At 36.7% G+C, this 15,260-nt stretch overlaps 1 protein-coding gene and 1 long non-coding RNA gene across 2 annotated transcripts in view; both read left to right on the top strand.

Annotated features, from left to right (window-relative positions):
- Positions 1–15,260, top strand: part of LOC135791337 (uncharacterized) — a 157,605-nt gene that overhangs the window by 95,322 nt on the left and 47,023 nt on the right. Inside the window, exon 8 of the mRNA XM_065301717.1 lies at positions 145–195. The gene's annotated coding sequence lies outside the window, so the exon portion shown is untranslated. The remainder of the gene's footprint in view (positions 1–144; positions 196–15,260) is intronic.
- LOC135790422 (uncharacterized) lies at positions 8,054–9,462 on the top strand. Its single transcript, XR_010547761.1, has 2 exons — positions 8,054–8,570; positions 8,667–9,462. It is a non-coding gene; the product is annotated as an uncharacterized lncRNA (long non-coding RNA).

The raw sequence follows: 15,260 nt of genomic DNA, 5'->3' as shown, positions 1-15,260 counted from the left end.
AATTACTTCATTAAAATCAAATCAGTTTTTATTCGAGCGATTAAATTATTTCTTTGGTGTTACCACACAGATTACTTACAGGAAACACTGGATTTTATCATGTGCACTTAAATTTCATAAATTAAATTTGATTTAATTTTTCAGGAAGGTGAAATGAATAATTCTCAACATTCCTGAGTTATCCATGAAAAAAAGGTAAGCAATATTTAATTAAATTGACGTTTTTTGCTGTTTTGCTATTTTTTTAATAAATGGCCCACCAAAAGAGCAAATGAATTATAACAGTTAAACAGTAATTAATTTCACACAGTTATCAGAAATAAACAAATAATAGAACCTCGTAAATTGCGCGCACATAAACATGAGACGTTAAGTAACAAGCGCGTTTTAATTGCGCTGCGCATTGGTCCTCCTCCAACCGTCTTCCAGTTACAGCAAACACAGGGCTTGCTGGCTCGCTCATACGTGCATTCGCAATTAAATCAGTGGAAATACAGTTGCAGCCGAGATAATGTCATTTTTCTGCTGGCATATGCCGGCTCCTACTGGCCTTTTGGCTTAAGGTCGCCGCTGCTCAGTATTGGTAATCGGCATTCGCGTTGCGTTTTTGCATTTCCAAGTGATTTGGACCACACGCGATGTCGCGTCGTTTATATATACAGAATCCTGCCACTGATTGCACTGGGGACGTAATTATGCACGCATTTCACGAGTCATCGATTCATCCAGTTCATGAATTCGGAGCAAATTCCGAACTGATGTAAATATAAATGACATTTAGTTGAAAAATTCGAAAAAAAATTGATTTAATTTAGATAAGGCTTTTGTTTAATTGCAAACAAACAGTATAACAAGTGCTTTGATCATTTATCGCCTGGACTGTTGATGTTAATTTAGTGTAACTCGTTTCAATTAAATAAATATTTATGATGTTCCACGGTGTGTTTTTGGTACTTTTCATACATTATATAAACTGCTATGCAATGTGTTTATTCGGCGGCACCTTTTGTGCGTCATAAAGTTGCAAATTGACAAGAATTGAATTGAATTAAGTAGCCACAGCTTCCGATCAGGACCGTAGCAGCACCTACGAAAATCACGCAATCACACCAACCAAACGGATCTATAAATTGTATTAGCTACGTTTATAAAAGAAAGTGCAAAGTTTTTTTCAAATATTGAGACATTTACTGTTCAATGGTAGCGCTTCGACAAGCCTTTTACGTCTTGAGTGACATTTTACGTGCATTTGGGATTGTCAGGCCAGAAACAAAGACTATGCACAGAAAAATCGCGCAAACTTCCAGCCGGCTTCTTCCAACCATGAGTCTTGCGGCGGAGGAGCACACGAAGAGAAGCCGAAGACTCGTTTACATATAAAACGGGAAGTTTACGGCCGCGCTGAAAACTTCCGATTATAAAGATAGCGTTTTGCGCGCCGAAAGTATTTTCTCGCGATTTATTATGCAAATTATAAAACTCCCTTCGTTCAGACTCGTTTTTTTTTGCGTGTGCGCTCCTTGGTCTTTCCATCAAGCACCCAAGCTACAAATCTCTTCGTCTTCCTAAGGCAACGCACAATTTCAGACCTGAATTGAATGAAAAATGCAAAAATAATCAAAAAGTTACCTGTTTAAAAATTCGTTTTCCATATTTAATTCCTTCTTTAATTCAGTTTTTTTCGTCTGAGGCTGGGTAAGTTGGATGGGATATGAAACTCCTGGAGGGACTAAATTGATCAATTCAATAACCGCAATGTGCACGTAAAGTTTCAGCTTCTGTCGTTATGTTTATGTAAAGGCTTCTGTATACATGCTACTATGGAATGCAAGTTGAACTCGTACAAATCTAGGGAGGTGAAAGCTCAAAAAAGTCACAGAAACATTTTAAAACGTTTAATACTGATTTTTAAATTTAGTAAGTAACAATGTTTGAAATTTTTAGAATAATTTTATTCTGAACCCAGCTGAACACCTCATACCTATTCGTTTATGACCAGCTACTGCTTCCCAGCATTCTGTATTCAATGCGCGATAAAATAGAAAGGTGGACAATGTTTATACATCTATCTCCTTCTAAAACCGTGTGCACTTTCGGACTAACGTGTGTTAGCATGTGAAAAGCGTGAAAATCCCCGAATGGAAAACGCGTATTAATCGCAGCAATAAATATCGAAAACGCCGGTGCTTCCATTTCGCGCAGCGCGCAATTCCTGCTAATTGCATTTTCAATGAACCATGAACAATCCCAACGAGGGAGAACAATGGAATCTCCACACGGTGGACAAATGTATCTGACACTAGCATTTCCAGATTCACCATTTCAAACGTGACAAACGATCAGATTAAATATTGAATCCACCATATTTTGGAAAATAAATTCCACGCAAAACAAAATTACTATCTAGGTACAGTCGTATTAGAGGGAATTTTTGTGTACAAAATGTTTTTCTCGGTGATTGATGCGTGGAACAAAATAAATATATTAGAAAAGCAATCAGACGGCGATAAAACCGTGCGCATTCGATACGTACATGGTTTATTTAACCCCTGCGATGCGCATTTAATTCGTTTCCGATCGAATAAACAAACTCATTCGAGTGTTGGCATTGGAGCTCCGAACGGCCATTTCGGGAGACACAGAAAACGCGCGCCAGCGGAGTGGAGACGGTAATGGGAATTGATATAATATTGCGACTCGTATCGACTAATGACCATGAAAATCGAATCGAATGGAGAGATACTGCGTCACGAAAAACACGAAAGATATTCATTTAATATCCATCAAATTCATTTCGAATTTGGATTTTGTTTCTGGGTGTTCTGTATACCTACATCTAACATTTACACAAATCTTCATGTTTTAGACATTTCATGCATTTTAAGCATTGTAACACATGTTCATTTGTATTAGACCCGTATGGGCATTAAATTTATGTTTGTAATTTTTCTCTTGTAACCTTTTGGGACGCTCATTGTTCTTGTCGAGTTTTTGGTCGGTCGTCGTAATTTCAGAATGCGGTGGGTGTGTTTTTTTCTACATTTGACATTCCAGCCAAACCGGGTCTCTAATTTAAAGCGTCAGATAAGAACAAACAGCAACCCGGGATTTTCTAAATATCCTAATTAACGCCGACAGCCCATTAGAAGCATTAAATAACGCCGCTTCAAAAAATTAAAACCAAAGTTATGTCCAGAAGATAAATGGAAGTTATGAAAATTGAAGAACCGAAAAGTGAGAGAAAAAAAAACGCAGATTTAGTTTATGATCAAGTTGTTGTTCGGGTGGAAAGTTCACGAGAAAAGTTTCGGAAAGCGATGTTTTATCTTGTGGCAAACCTTTTGGAAACTGTGCGCGCACGCCTTGAGCAAGCGAGCGCCCCGAACGTAATTAGATACATTGTAGCGCAACGGAATAGACTGCGAAAGCGATGGGGGAAACTGCGGGCGCAAGAAAATTGGAAGTTTTTCTACTTTATAGCACGAGCAAGCGCGCAAGGCGCAGCCCCGTCTACTTTAGTTCCATGTTCCATTACTTTCATTACTTTCGGTCGTATATATTTCAACTGGCAAGGTATTAGTGTTTGTTTGCGTCCTCCCTCTTTCTTCCCGGGGCATTCAGACCATTAGTATTGGAAACAGCAGCGGCAGCATGGAACGTGCAGCTTTTGTGCAAATATAGAGTCCATGCGGGAGCGGAAAAAGTGACGGTGTTCAAGCATGAAATTAAACTCGAAAACAAAATTTACATTTGCCGCAGACTCCCAGAATAAGTTTTCCGCATTTAAATTTATAATTTTGAGCTTTTCTTTGTCTCAGCGAAATAATCATTTTGTTAGGTTAGGAAGTCAGTGATCAGAATGATCGGAAAGTTGTTGGCAGTTTTCAGGCCTGAATGTCATAAAGGTGTCCGCAAGGTCGTGCAGAACTGTGCGCGAGTTGTGCTCGTGTACGATCGTCCTGAGTACAATATACAGGCTGCCGAGGCGCTGCCAGTGATTACTTCGGGTCGTGCCGGAGCCGCTAAACTGCCATCTTGCACATTTTCCTGCCGCCCAGCCGCCGCTTCGCACGCGCCTCGTTTTCCTGCCGTTTCGACAATTTCAAAAGAATATCTGTGTACCGGTTACATTATCTTTAACTTGCAGCATCTGGATGTTCCAGCGCAACTTACTTATACAACTTTCTCCAGTTCTGATAATTTTTTTTCTTAGGTAGCGACAAAAGAATAGAAAGTTGCAATAAAGGGTGAAAGCGAAGAAGGGTGATAGTACGTACAAGGAGAAATGGCGTTTAGTGGCCGTTTAAACTTGACCGAAAACCAGAAAAATGCGTCACAGCTAATAAAATCCAATTGTGGACGACGGTTTAAGGTGCTGGTGCCGCTGGATAGTTCGCACCCCATGATGCACAAAATGCTCGTCATAGGGCTCGTAATAAGACGTATTCAAGTGAGGACGCATAAAGCAGACATAAAGTTAACAATTCGCAGCGCGTTTATAGAGAGACAACCCTAAATTCCCCGACCCCAAGCACGTTATGTGGCTACAAAATATAATTTCGTCTCTCACTGGACACTCGGACAATGGATATGTTTGATTACACCGGGGAGGGTGCAAATTCAACGATGTACGCAAAACATGATGAAGGACGAATAAAAGAACAGGACATTTATCATGATCTATCTAATAACGTTAGATAAAAGATATTCTTGGGAAAATTTTGAATATCCACGTATATTTTGGGGTTGGAACCACAAGTGTTAGAACAATAAGCGAGAAATGAAATTGGCAACCGGCAACCCTTTGGGGATGACAATGGAAATATGAAATATATCTCACACTTGGAACTTCCAAAGTTCATCTGTAATTTTGGTAACTTTTGTTCGGGAGATGCTTTTGGAAGAAACTTGTAGTAATTCTCATTGCTCATGCCCAACACGAGCTCCACTGTTTTTGACACTCCCTAATATATAAGAGGGTACAAGCGAAAATTGGGAAAATGCTAAAATCGTAATTTGTTACTCCCCATTGTGTTACGCACCACCACACAGCTACACCTACGCCCTCATCGCATACCAAAAAGAGTGCGAGCAAGCAGCAAGCCTTGAACAAGTTATAAAACTAAATAGGAAAGCCATATCCACCTGACGCGGGCTAGAAAAAGATGAAAATTGCGTGCGCTAAGAGAAAAAGTGTGCGCCAGACGGCTATAGTCAGTCAGTCACTTTCCTTTCGTCCGGGCTGCTCTCCAGCACTCGCTTCGTTCGTGTTCGATGCTTCATGTGCCATGAAGAGCTTTCACCCTCAGCCCCGGCCGGGCACCGCCATACATCTCTACCCAGGCGTATCCGTATGCTATCTACGTGCATGCGTTTGCTCTCCGTCTGCTGGACTCCATCTTTTTTTGTTTTCAGCGGATGCCTGCGTAGAGGTAGAACATCACGGAACAGAAGAACCGAGGGTAAAGTCGAGAGCCGGGGGTTAGAACCGGGCAGTCCGGGCAATCCCGTTCGGCGCGCATTGCTGCTCTGGGAATATGAAAATAAGAATTTATCGGCGCGAATAAAATATAAAATATATTGCGATGGGAGGAAATACCCTCCACAGAACCCTCCTGTACCATCATTCGCACTCGGGCACTCGCCCATCTGCATATAGCTTGTTTATATCAATAAATTACTAAATATCACATTTGCACTTTGGTATCGATTTGTGTACTAAACACTTGAAAACTATACCACAATTAAAAACCTCAGATGATTCTGGAACAACAACCTGGTTTTCTTCGCAAATCTCGGAAATATGACACATATTTAAGAATAGACATGGCACACATCGCATTGTGCATCGTAAACCTGAAATTATGCGCGTGGAAAGCATTAAATGCTCGCACAAAATAAAATTAATGCTCGGTCATGCGCCTCCACGTAGCGCCGTGTCGCTCAAATCATAGAGCTGCAAGCAGAGAAACGTAGCACGGTCATAAATCAATCGCGACTCGCCACCATGTCGACTAGCATCAACTATTAGCAATTACTGACAAACAAGCATACATTATCCGTGCAACATTGTATATTCACAAATATACGCACTCTTTGCGTTCTTTGTATTCGGTTCCACGCAACAGAGTGTTTTTTTTCTCTGGCGCTGCGTACACGCGTCACAAGTGCGCGTACATAAAAGTCATTCAGCGTGATTTAAGCTCAAGCAAATTACTCTTCGCGGAAAAGAGATTCTCGCTGGAAAATAAGGAAACTTACAGGATACACGCCTCATAGTATAAATTTAAATATGTCATATTTAAACACAAAAAAACATTTTGTTAGTTTTTCTTTTGTGTTGTGTTGGTTTTAATATTGCAGTTTACTGCAGAATAGCGTACGCGCCTAACGACTTGTTAATCACCGATTTTAACACGAGCATTACAAGTTTATAACTGTTATAATATGCATGTTACAGTCACGTCATCAAACATTTTATTATGCAGGTGGGAAAATGTGAAAATGCACTGCGTTTCTCACTCACGCAGCTCTGATAGCTTCGCATACAGTAGCAAGATTATTCATTAAATTTTATGCGGTTTAATTAACTAATTAGCCATTATTTATTGCCCCGTGGTACTCAAATCGACACTAAAGCGCATCAGCACCTCAAGCGCGCCCTAAGCACACCTATCTATTTAGATTTTCACTGGAGCATTATTCAAGCATAACACAATAATGATTCGTGTTTAAATTTGTTTACAAACTCTCTGGTAGCAAATGCCTATTGATTTTTTTCTACCTGGTAGCATTTTATTGTACTTTATAGAAAAATATTAAATTTTTATGGCTTGCCATAAAGCTGGTAATTTTGCACGTACTTATAACACAAATTATGCGCACAATTTGCGTTAATTCCGTATAATAACTAGACACGAATTGATTTATAACATTGTTGCTAGATTTTAATTAGCATGCAAGAGGATGGACTGTCTACCAGAGTCGAGCATAAAATCACAGATATGAAGTTATAACGCGATATAAGCAGCAGTTTATAATTACGAATTATAACTGTATTAATTATATAAATAAACGAGATCGAGCGATTACATTATGCGGCTGAGGTGGCATGTATCAAAGGCATTTGAATATTATAAAATTCACATTTTTCATGTTCACGTAGATAAAGAAATAGACTTACAAATTTCGTATGAAAATATGCAGAGAGCAAGCCGTGAATAACAACAAACAAAGATGAAACAGCAGAAGAATGTATAGTAATAAGTTGTGGGTTAATCGCGCTTTGGAATCAAAAATACATAAATTAGCGTTTTTGTCTTTTTCGGCTAGTTTGGATGCTTATAAATTTAATTTTTTTTCTCTTTTAACATGCGAGGCGTGTGTTTCTTTTCGTTCGTCTCGTTTCTTCTGCACTCCAATGTCTTACTCAAAGTTTTACTCTTTTTTCAACACATTTATACTCTGTGGCAACACACATAAATTTACGAAAAGCTTGAAAACAGAACAACTTTTTACATTTGAATCAAGTTTTTTTCTCTTGTACCAAGATTCTTGATTTGAATCAAAGTTTCCAGAACGAATCGGCATGAATTGACTTAAGTTGAAAACTTGAAAATGTTACTAGGGAATAGTTTGTAGTCATTTGTAACAATTTGTTGATACACGCCGAGATTTTTGTAGCTAGTTGAGGATGATTTGTGGTCGAAGCCAATTCGTGATCGTAACTACTTTAAAGACAGCGTTATGCCGGCCAATAAACATAACGCCGCAATAACCAATAACCATAACAATATCAATAACAATAACAATACCAGATTTTATAATAAAAGAATAAAAATTCAATAAAACATCGACGGCTAGCCATAATAATGCTAAATAACGCATAAATTAAACACATGCACGTTCACTTTGTGCATTCGCTTCTATAAAAGCATATTTTTCTTTAAAAAAAGACCGATTTTGAAACACCAAGAGTAGATTTAGAAACCTATAAATCAATAGAACGACTGTAACTTAATGCATTCATTAAAGTTTACATTATTTCCATTAGAGTCGTAAAATCTATTAAAATCTCACTTGGAGACACCACTCGGCGATAACGAATTGTCAGATTGCGAAAAAATAAACATGCTTGACAAAAGCTCACAGACTGCTGGGATCCTGACCTACTTGATGATTTCAAACAGTTTAAGCCCACCATTGAGCCGCTCGGCGCGTTCGGTCAGACGCGTTTAGTTATTCCGTTGATATACGCATAATAAAGACAATAAACGAAATAAAATCGCCGATAAAATATATAAAAACGAGTATAAAACTAATAAGCGTAGGTCATAATAACGCCGCAGTGTCATGCAAGTTTAATAAACGTTCACTACTGTTCAATGTTTACCAGAACATTGAAGCGTTTTTTTTAGTGCTGAAGAAAACGTGCGATGCTTAGCACAAAATAAAATAACCTGCATGCTGTAATAATGTTACATAACAGTCGCATTAATTATTATTATTTTGACGATTGTAAAGATATCGCCGGATATAACTTACACGGACGGCAATTATAAGTTTACGAGGTGCATGTGCAATTTTTTACTGAAGTATTAAATTAATTCTGTTTACTTTGTTGATATAAACAAATATCCATAAAAAACATTTTTTTTCTGTTCCAGTTTTGTTAGATAAAAATATGCATGGGTAGCTAATTCTGTGCAATTACAACCGGTGGCTGTTCCGGGCTATTTGCACGTCGTGCAAACAAACAATATTTACACCCAAAATTTGCTCGTGAGTGCAAGTCGAAATTAAAATTGAGAAATGAGCACTGCCAAAGCACCGCTTGCTAGCTCACTCGCGCTGTGACGGCCAGGACCGGTTTTTCATAATTCCCTGCTCCGACCGTCCCCACCCTCGAGCTTTCTGCACTTAACGTAGGTGGAAATGGTTAAACCGGATGGTGGGGAAGCTGGTGGAGTGGGGCGAGCGGCAAACGCGCCGATAAAAAACGTGCGCCAGAAGGGCGGGAGGGACGCACCGCCTATAACCGCGTGCAGGCGCGGAACCGGGGGGCGGAGTCGTAATCATAAAATTTACGACGTGCTATTTAAGTGCTATCTGGCGGACGAGCAACGAAGCGTGCCGCGGCGTGGCCATTACGGCGACGCCATTGGACGATTCTCGCTTCGGTCGACGCACCGACACAGCCGCAACACTAAATCTATATCCACCGACATGCCGCTGCCACCAGACTGCTGTTGTTCAAACGGGACGGAATAACTGCCCGATTGTGAGGCATGTCGTGTATTGTTGACTATTTTAGAATCGCCGTCTGCACAACTTCACCAACACCGCTCGAGGCACTCGGACATGACTAGATGGATCGAATGCATCTTACAACATTCACTTCCAACAATTTCACAACTAAACAATCTGTTATGATCTGATATATGAAATATAAGATTATAATCACTGGGAGCTAATTTAATGATTGCATGAAAATTACAGATGAAATTGACCAACAAGATAGGAAAACTTGTGAAAACGTGAGTTGAAATGGTGGTGTGAAGAAACTGACATAGGCTTGTTGTAAGACCTGTGAGGAAATTGCCAAAAACGGCCTAAAGTGTCCCATTGTCCCCATTCTGCGGACTCCTTCAAGATATGTCATAACCATTTGCGTTTCGACTTTCAAATTGGGGGGCTTTTCTTCGGTGCGATGATATTGCCGCCCGCAGGCATATGCTGTTTATACATGCTACTTTCTCCAGAAAAGCCAACTCAACCCTAAAATTGCCATGTGAATTGAACATAGAATACATTGACAAAAACAACCTATGAAGAAGATCGTAAACATAATTTAGGAGGAATAACAAAGTGTTAATTTGATAAACATATATATTTACCGAAAGAAATAATTATAAACTCAAATGGTTGTTCACAAATCGGTTTCCAGTTTTATTTAATTGAAACTTTTAAATTAACTCCGCGTTTTTTACTGTGGTTCCATCTATAGATTTCTTACCAAAGTCATATTACAAGTTATTGGGCCAAAGCTGAAAGCGCTAGACATTTACAACTTTACGACCGTTACCTAAATGTTTGTAGTTTAAATTGCATAGTACAAGATTATTTTATGTTTATGGTCTCAATAAATTTAGATGTTGTGCTGCCAACTCTTTGCAAGTCCGCGAATTCTCCTTTAGATGTCACTGTAAAGCAGCGAATTGATGATTTGCTTCTTTTCTTTCGTTTTAATGCTCCAAGGAGCTACATTCATAGTTACAAGTGTGTAGTTAAATTTAATTCCGGCACTTGCTCTGCAGTGGCGTCAATAAAAATTATATGATAATAAAATTGTTAACAAGGGGTTAAACGCCCATCAGCTTCTTGGTGCTCTCGAAGAGAGTAGGTAAAGTGTAAGCGCTCGTAGGCCGCAAAAGCAGTGGGCTTATGTGCGGTCGTTAAAATGATTTTAAGATCAATAAAACAACACCAACAAAGCGCACCGACGCTAGTTATGCCATTAAAAACCCATCAAAATCAACGTAAACACATTTCGACTACCGCCACCGCTGACACCAATGTTGTGGGCACACTTCGTTTGTCCCTCAAATAGACGCGCAGGCATGACGCGTTGATCGACGAGATAAAAAAGATTAATTGCCTTTTTATGCGTTTTTAAGTTGTGGATGTTCTTTTATTGCTTGTTTAAATATATTTTCCAGTGTCAAGTCTATAGTTTTGTTCGGCAAGTGAAGTTCCGTGAGTTAAATTTTGGGTAGCCACCTGTGAATGGCTGACCCACATTTGTGCGCTGGTAGTGCCCGGCGGAGCGGTAGCAGAGATTTCTTGTTGTAGTAGGGGACCGATGCCGATAGATGCTTCTTCAGTACCGGGTGCGAATACTCGCTTCAGTCGATCGAGTATCCAAATTAAAGATACTCAGGATTTTTTTATTTCTGATTAAGAATTCTTAACAAACAATTAAATTTAAGAAATTAATTTTATTAATATTTTCTCCTAGCATGCTTGATTTAGACCTTATTGCCTTGTAAAGTTCGCGTATAGGCAGAACAGATTTAAACAAATATTGGCGTGTATTTTTTAAATCGTTGTCTAAATTAAAATTATGTATTAAAACAATCGCACCATAAAATTGTCCTCTTTGATAATTAGTAATAGAACAGTACAATATTTAAATTTTTTGAAAAAAGTTATTAATAATGAAAAGAAATGCGCCTGACATTTTAAAGAATAGTTTAATTAATTATTGAAAACAAACTACCTCATTGGGTAGAGGCGTTTTTAATTATCCAATTTAAACAACTTTTCACTTAGTAGAAGTAAGGGTTTTTTTCTGTATATGTGCACTCGCAAGGAGACTTATGAATCAATTATCTCGGGAACTAGAAGAGATAAACAAAAATCGAAAACACAATTATGCTCAGTATGAAATTCTAGGTAAAATAACATTTTAATGATTTCAAATATAACATGTGCCTTTAAAATTTTCCGGCGCGATTTTCTCGGAAAGTGATAAAGTTAGAAAAGAACTTTCTTCATTTTGTTCATGCCATGGTAAGAATCTATCAAATGGCAGATTTAGTTTTCCCATTTTCCAAAGTTGACCAAAGACCACTCAAAAAGAGTCAAGAGGTTACACTTGACTGTTTTCGGACTCAAAAAATATTTTCTAAGCTAGAAGAAAATGGAAAACGCTAATCGATTGGGTTTTCTAAGGGGATGAAAGATATCAAGTCAGTTTTCTGATAACATCATTATTTTGGAAAATGCGTGGTAACTTCAATACTGATCAAATAAAACTACCTCTCTAATTTTCCCCAAACTTTCCAAACCGATGAATAACAATGCCAGGAATCCATTAATCCAGGTTTAGTTGCGCTATCTTAATTAGTTTTTAAGTTACTGATCATTTTTAATTATTACACAAATGTTGATAACTGTAAATTTTAACATGTTATATGATGTGAAATTTAATTCTACATTCGGATATGAAAACCGTTTTTCTTTATCTCTAATGGTTTTCAAGATAAATAAGAAAAACTGGTTTATTCCTTTTCTTTATCAGTTCCCAGGCAAAAAATACAAATTGGAAATTTAACTTTTTTATTACAGAATATTGAAGAACATGTAATTATACATACTTTATCTTAATTAAATGTTGTTCTAAAATTAAGTGTTTTGATAATAATCACCCTAATAAAGTCATGTTTTGTTGCTATTCAAATTGTATTCTTTTTTTTTTTAATTAAAATTGCAAATAGGGTCAAACGGTAAATGTTAGCAAAAAAATATACAAAAGTAATCGATGCAAAATTAAATTATCTATCAGAATCTGTAAACAGAATTTAAAAATTCCAACTTTTAATTCCGAACATAAAAATTCTTTTGCCCTTTTTATAACAAAATCTTTTCGTTAAATTTTTTTATGCACTTTTTGTCATTTTTCACAAAGGGTGCCATATTTTAGAGAATTTTTTAAGGATTAAGAATATGTGGTCCTTTTTTCCGTAGCCCTTTTAGTTCTCGAGATAATCGCAATTGCATCTCGCCGGTTTCACGGGAAAAAAAGAAAAATTTTTGACCCTGTTGTTCGATCGAATTTATTTAGGAAAATACACTTTCTTTCTTAATTAATATACTTCCTGCTGGCTTCTTGACGCCATATTATAGTCCAAAAGACCCTTTTTACGATGTATTTTATTTCAATCCCTTAAACCTTTTTGAAGTGCCCTAAATTGTCTTTCAAAAGTTGACAATTTTATGAGAATTTAAAAACATGGTGTACAAAACGCACTGTAGCTCCTAAACTATTAAACTTTTTCTAGGTTTTTTGACGCCATATTATAGCTCGAGAGACCCTCTTTATGATGTATTTTATTTCAATCTTCTTTACCTTTCAGAAGTGCCCTAAAATGGCCTTCAAAAGTTGGCAAGTTTGTAAAAATTTGAAAACATGCGGTGGAAAACGCCCTGTATCTCCTAAACTAATATACTTTTTCCAGGTTTTTTGACGCCATACAATAGTTCAAGAGACCCTCTCTACGATGAATTTTATTTCAATCTTCTTAACCTTTTAGAAGTGCCCTAAAATGCCCTTTACAAGTTGGAAATTTTGTAAAAATTAAAAAACATGTGGTGAAAAACGCCCTGTATCTCCAAAACTAATTTACTTTTTCCAGGTTTTGTAACACCATATTATAGTTCAAGAGACCCTCTTTACGATGTATTTTATTTCAGTCTTCTTAACCTTTCAGAAGTGCCCTAAAATGGCCTTCAAAAGTTGGCAAGGTTGTGAAAATTTGAAAACATGCTGTGGAAAACGCCCGGTATCTCGTGAATTAAACAATTTTCTGAAAGTATTTCAACGTCATGTTAAAGTTTATGAAACCCTCCATAATATGCGCATCTTTTTAACTCTGTAAACCCTGTGAAAGTGTCTTAAAATGCCCTTTATATATAGCTATTTTTGACCAATAAATTTCATTTTTTGGTCGAATAACAGGGTCGAACTTTTTTATTTAATTTTTTCCGTCAAAGGACAGAGTCGAATTTATTTTCCTAAAAATGTCTCGGTTGAACAACAGAGTCAAACTTTTTTCTAAAAAATTTTTTCGGCCGAAGAACAGGGTCGAACTAATTTTTCTAAAAAAAAAATTTGGTCGTACAACAGGGTCAAACTTTTTTGGTAAAATTTTTCGGCCGAAGAACAGGGTCGAACTAATTTTCCTAAAAAAAATTTTGGTCGAACAACAGGGTCAAACTTTTTTGGTAAAATTATTTTCGGTTGAAGAACAGGGTCGAACATATTTTCTTAAATATTTCGGCCGAACAACAGGGTCGAACTTTTTTATTAAATTTTTCCCGTAAAACCGGCGCGATTAAATTGCGATAATCTCGGGAACTAAAAGGGCTACGAAAAAAAGGACCACATATTCTTAATCCTTAAAACCTTCCCTACAACATGGCACCCTTTGTGAAAAACGACAAAAAGTGCATAAAAAAATTTACCGAAAAGATTTTGTTATAAAAAGGGCAAAAGATTTCTCTTTTTTATGTTCGAAATTAAAAGTTGGAATTTTGAAATTCTGTTTTCGGATTCTGATAGATAATTTAATTTTGCATCGATTTCTTTAGTAAGTTTTTTTGCTAACATTTACCGTTTAGACTCTATTTGCAATTTAAAAAAAGAATAATACAATTTGAAAACAACAAAACATGACTTAGTGAGGGTGATTATTATCAAAACACTTAATTTTAGAAAAAAAAATTTATTAAGATAAAGTATGCAGAATTACATGTTCTTCAGTATTCGGTAATAAAAAAGGCAAATTTCCAATTTTTATTTTTCGCCTAGGAACTGATAGAGAAAACGAATAAACCAGTTTTTCTTACTTATCTTGAAAACCATTAGCGATAAAGAAAAACGGTTTTCATATCCGAATGTAGAATTAAATTTCACATCATATAACATGTTAAAATTTATATTTATCAACATTTATGTAATAATTAGAAATGATCAGTAACTTAAAAACTAATTAAGATAGCGCAACCAAACCTGGATTATTGGATTCCTGGCATTGTTTTTCATCAGTTTGGAAAGTTTGGGGAAAATTAGAGAGGTAGTTTTATTTGATCAGTATTGAAGTTACCACGCATTTTCCAAAATAATGATGTTATCGGAAAACTGACTTGATATCTTTCATCCCCTCGGAAAACTCAATCGATTAGCGTGTTCCATTTTCTTCTAGCTTAAAAATTATGTTTTGAGTCCAAAAAGAGTCAAGTGTAACCTCTTGATTCTTTTTGAGTGGTCTTTGGTCAACTTTGGAAAATGGGAAAACTAAATCTGCCATTTGATAGATCCTTACCATGGCATGAACAAAATGAAGAAAGTTCTTTTCTAACTTTATTACTTTCCGAGAAAATCGCGCCGTAAAATTTTAAAGGCACATGTTATAGTTGAAATTATTAAAATGTTATCTCACCTAGAATTTCATACTGAGCATAATTGTGTTTTCGGTTTTTGTTTAACTCTTTTAGTTCCTGAGATAATTGAGTCTTAAGTCTTAATGTAAATGCACGTTTTACTTATTGACATCTACTTTTGTTCTAAAACTAAGTGTTTTGATAATAATCACCCTATCAAAGTCATGTTTTGTTGTTATTCAAATGGTATTATTTTTTTATTAAAATTGCAAATAGGGCCTAAACGGTAAATGTTAGCAAAAAAACTTATTAAAGTG

The sequence above is a fragment of the Atheta coriaria genome, unplaced genomic scaffold (assembly GCF_025399875.1).
Source record: "Atheta coriaria isolate IRGN ID8LTWV9N9 unplaced genomic scaffold, Caltech_Dcor_3.1 hic_scaffold_4_pilon, whole genome shotgun sequence".
NCBI classification, from domain to species: Eukaryota; Metazoa; Arthropoda; class Insecta; order Coleoptera; family Staphylinidae; genus Dalotia; species Dalotia coriaria.
Note: the sequence above shows the minus strand (reverse complement) of the source record. Positions and strands in the feature narration are given on the sequence as shown.